The sequence below is a fragment of the Lathyrus oleraceus genome, chromosome 3 (genome assembly GCF_024323335.1).
Source record: "Lathyrus oleraceus cultivar Zhongwan6 chromosome 3, CAAS_Psat_ZW6_1.0, whole genome shotgun sequence".
NCBI lineage: Eukaryota > Viridiplantae > Streptophyta > Magnoliopsida > Fabales > Fabaceae > Lathyrus > Lathyrus oleraceus.
Window position 1 is genome coordinate 115064848 of NC_066581.1, and position 5219 is coordinate 115070066.

Consider the following 5219-nt stretch of genomic DNA (forward strand, 5'->3'; position numbering starts at 1 on the left):
TATTGCCTCATAAGTAGTTCTATTTAGACAATCGAAACATCACTTAACTAACGTGAATTACATTCAATATGTCTTTACCTGCATTTATTATTTACCATTATTTTGCAAACCCAATATCTCTTATATACTGCCTTAGATAAACACCGTAACGATAGTAATCGATAGATTGATGATTGGTCTTTGTGGGATCGATATTCTTTTATATTACTTTGACGTTATTCGTGCACTTGCGAATCGACACGATCAAGTTTTTGGCGTTGTTGCCGGGGACCAACTTCGTCAAATTTCGTACCCTGTTGTTACACCGTCTAGACTAAGGCATTATTAGCCGGTAAATGCGAAGAACCCGTAGTACCGGAAATTTAGTAGATCCTTTAGCGGAACCCGAACGTTATACTCGTACATGCCTCTTACTCATCCGAATTAAGAAAGCTATGGCCGGGAATCACGATAGGAGACCTCTTAAGGAATTTGCCCAACCCTCTGATGAGGAACCTAGTTCGAGTATAGTAAACCCCCTTATTCCTGCTAACAATTTCGAACTAAAACCGTCTTTGTTGCAATTAGTGCAACGGAACCAATACGCGGGTCTCGCTATTGAGAACCCGAATCAACATTTAAAAGTTTTTATCCAACTAGCCGACACCTTTAAATCTAACGGCGCTTCACCCGATGCGATCCGTTTACGATTATTTCCTTTCTCCCTCAGGGATAGAGCACGTTCATGGCTAGATTCACTTCCAGCCAATTCAATAACTACATGGGAAGACCTTAGGAGAGTATTCCTTGCTAGATATTTCCCCCTAGTAAGACTGTTGTTCTTCGAAACCAAATAACTAGATTTGTTCAAAACCAAGGAGAATCGCTTTTCGAAGCTTGGGAGAGATATAAAGAGCTATTAAGAGTCTGTCCATACCATGGCCTAGAACAATGGCTGATCGTTTATACCTTCTACAATGGTCTCCATTATAACACCAAGATGAGCATCGGCGCTGCCGCAGGTGGCACGTTGATAACAAACCTTATCCGGAAGCTTGTGACCTAATTGAGGATATGGCCCAAAACCATTATCAATGGGGAACCGAACGAGCATCAATAGAGAAAAAGGAGACCCAAGGTGGAATACATGAGGTAAGCTCTCTAGACATGATACAGGTGAAAATGGACGCTTTAGCCCTTAGGATCGAACATATGTCTACAAACACTAACACCATAGCAGTAGTCCACACAGAGTGCAAACTCTGTGGATCTAAAGGACACGAACCGGCGGAGTGTAACCTTTTGAACGAACTAAATATCGACCAAGTGAATTACGCCCAAGGTAACCCATTTTCAAACACTTACAACCCTGGATGGAAGAATCATCCAAATTTCTCCTATAAAAACCAGAACCCTATCCAAAATCATGCACCTCAGAGACCGCAAGGTTATCAAGCCCAAAAACCAAACCAACCTATGCAAGCTGTGCCCCAAAAGTCTAACATTGAGAAGATCATGGAAAGCTTTATATCGGGCCAGACTCAGCAAAATAAATAATTCCTAAACCAAAACATTCACGTAAACGAACTTATAACGCAATTAGGAACCAAGGTTGATCAGATAATCACTCACAACAAGATGCTTGAAACCCAGATCTCACAGGTAGCACAAAACCAAGCCCCATAAACTACACTTCGAGGCCAATTTCCTGGACAACTTCAATCAAACCCTCGAGGGCAAGCTAACGCTATCTCATTACGAAGTGGGACCGCTTACGAAGGGCCTCAGAATCCAGCAATGAGCGAGTCCAAAACTTCTAAAGAAAATATGCCTACCAACCAAGAAGAGGAACCGAAGGAATCCGAGAAACAAACCAACCAAGAAGGTGAAGCCAAGGATAAAACTTACAAACCAATCACCCCCGTACAAACCACCAATCCCATATCCGCAAAGACATAAAAAACCAAAGTCAATAACCAATACCAAAAATTTATAAAAGTGATAGAAAAGCTTCATGTAGAGATTCCTTTCACCGAAGCTATCACCCAAATTCCGTCTTACGCCAAATTTCTCAAAGACATCTTAACCAACAAGCGTAGGCTTGACGACCCAAAACCCTTGGAATGCAACTTTATTTCTGAGGATAAACTTGCTAAGAAGGAGAAAGACCCTGGTAGTTTTTCTATACCTTGCATTTTAGGGAGTCATGTGATCGACAAAGCTTTCCTAGACTTAGGCGCTAGTGTAAGTTTAATGCCCTTAGCTATATGTAAAAGGTTAAACTTAGGAGAGTTACAACCAACTAAGATGCCCCTTCAATTAGCCGATAGGTCTGTTAAGTATCCTGTAGGCATTTTAGAAGACATCCCAGTTAGGATCGGTCAACTTTATATCCCAACAGACTTTGTGGTCATGGATATAAAAGAAGACGAAGATATCCCTATCCTTTTAGGTAGACCATTCTTATCAACAGCCGGAGCTATAATAGATATCAAAAGAGGGAAATTAACCTTCGAAGTAGGGGATGAAAAGATCGAGTTCATTCTTTCAAAATTCCCGATGGCACCAATTCTAGGAGACGTATGTTATGCGATCGATATCATAGATGAGTGCATAAGAGAATTTGATCAGGGAGAACCTAAGATCGAACCATTTTCAAACCCGAATGAAAGGGATGACGAGTTAGAAGAAACGGAACCTCACGAATGTTTGGATCTTACTCCAGACCCTTCACCTAATTCTCAAAAACCATCCCAAGAACTTAAGGAACTACCCAAGAACCTAAGATATGAGTTTTTGGATGAAGAAATGAACCGCCCAGTAATAGTTAGTGCCACCTTAAACAAAGAAGAGACGAATCGAATCTTGAACGTTTTAAGAAGGTACCCCTCTGCCTTAGGGTACAACATCTCTGATTTAAAAGGTATTAGCCCATCCGTGTGTATGCGCAGGATCTCACTAGAGGAGGATTCAAAACCTTCCAGAGAACATCAGAGACGAATTAACCCTGTGATGAGCGAGGTGGTGAAGAAGGAAGTCCTTAAACTACTGGAAGCTGGTATAATCTATCAGATTTCTGATAGTAAGTGGGTAAGTCCTGTACATGTGGTACCCAAGAAGGGAGGCATCATAGTCGTGTAGAACAAAAAGGGAGAGCATGTTGCTAAACGCATAGAAGGTAGATGGCGTATGTGCATAGATTATAGGAAGCTCAATAAGGCACTTAGGAAAGACCATATCTCCCTTCCATTCATAGATCAAATGCTGGAGAGTCTTGCCAGAAACTCTTACTTTTGTTATCTTGGTGGATATTTTGGATTTTTCCAAATACCCATTCACCCCGAGGATCAAGAGAAAACAACCTTTACCTGTCCTTACAGAACGTTTGATTACAGACGAATGCCGTTTGGACTCTGTAATGCGCCAACTACTTTCCAATGTTGTATGATGTCAATGTTCGCAAATTATCTCAACAGAATCATGGAAGTATTTATGGACAACTTCTCGGTGTGTGGATTAGACTTTGAAGATTGCCTTATTAACCTTGAGAAAATCCTAGAGAGATACGTAGAAGTTAACCTTGTGTTAAACTGGGAGAAGTGCCACTTTATGGTTAAAGAAGTCATAATGTTAGGACATATAATATTTGAAAGAGGCATTGAGGTCGATAAAGCAAAAATAGAAGTTATAGAAAACCTTAACCTTCCTAAGACAGTTAGAGAAGTCCGTAGTTTCCTTGGACGCCGGTTTCTACCGACGCTTCATAAAAGACTTCTCTAAAATAACAAAACCCCTAACTGGCCTTCTGATGAAAGACATCAAATTCATTTTCGATGAAAAATGCATCGAAGCCTTTAACCGTTTAAAAGAAGCATTAATTTCAGCACCCATTCTACAAACCCCGGATTGGACTAAACCCTTCGAAATAATGTGTGATGCTAGCGATTTTGCTATAGGAGCTGTTTTAGGGCAAAGAAAAGATAAGAAACTACACATAATATGTTGCGCTAGTAGAACCCTAGATGCCGCTCAATTAAATTATACAACAACAGAGAAGGAACTCCTAGCTGTGGTTTTCGCAATCGATAAATTTAGGTCTTATCTTGTAGGATCTAAGATTATAGTCTATACAGACCATGCAACTATCCGTTACCTTCTAAGCAAAAAGGATGCAAAACCTAGATTACTCAGGTGGATCCTTTTGCTACAAGAATTCGACTTAGACACTAGAGACAAAAAAGGAACAAAAAACATAGTTGTTGACCATCTTTCCAGATTAGAGCATTTAAAGCCAGACCATTTACCTATAAATGATGACTTCACCTATGACAAACTAGTAGCTAAGATAGATACCGCTCCCCCTGAACCTGATAGGGACAACCTTGGGACCATTTCAGAAATTAGCAGAGTACCATGGTACGCTGATTTTGTGAACTATCTAGCCGCTGATATCATACCACCTGACCTCAACTATCAACAGTAGAAGAAATTCTTTAAAGATGTAAGATACTTCTATTGGGACGAACCACTCCTTTTCAAAAGAGGAACTGATAACATATTTCGACGTTGCATCCCGGAAGAAGAAGTCAGAAACATCATAGAGCATTGTCATTCTTCACCCTATGGTGGATATTCAAGCACATCCAAGACATACGCTAAGATCCTTCAAGCTGGTCTTTATTGGCCGACATTATGGCGTGATGTCCATACTTATATTGTTCGATATGACCGGTGCCAGCATGCTGGAAACATCTCAAGACGTGATGAAATTCCTTTGAAGAACATTCAAGAAGTAGAACTATTTGACGTTTGGGGTATAGATTTCATGGGACCTTTTCCATCTTCATTGGGAACCAAGTACATTTTGGTAGCAGTTGACTATGTGTCCAAGTGGATAGAAGCTATAGCCGCACCCATCAACGACACAAGAATAGTCATCAAGATGTTCAAGAATAATATCTTTCCCAAATTTGGAGTGCCACGACTTGTCATAAGCGATGGTGGATCACATTTTATATCCAGGATATTTAATAAACTCCTAAGGAAATATGGAGTGAAACACAAAGTAGCAACACCATATCACCCCCAGACTAATGGTCAAGTGGAAGTATCCAACAGAGAGATTAAGCAGATCTTGGAGAAAACTGTATCAATTTCTAGAAAAGATTGGTCTGAAAAGCTAACAGAAGCAATGTGGGCCTACAAAACTGCTTACAAGATCCCTATTGGAACTACATCGT

General features: G+C 40.4%; 1 non-coding gene across 1 annotated transcript; it reads right to left on the reverse strand.

Annotated features, from left to right (window-relative positions):
- Positions 1 to 817: 817 nt before the first annotated feature.
- Positions 818 to 924, reverse strand: LOC127133965 (small nucleolar RNA R71). Its single transcript, XR_007807754.1, has one exon. It is a non-coding gene; the product is annotated as a small nucleolar RNA R71 (small nucleolar RNA).
- Positions 925 to 5219: the final 4295 nt, after the last annotated feature.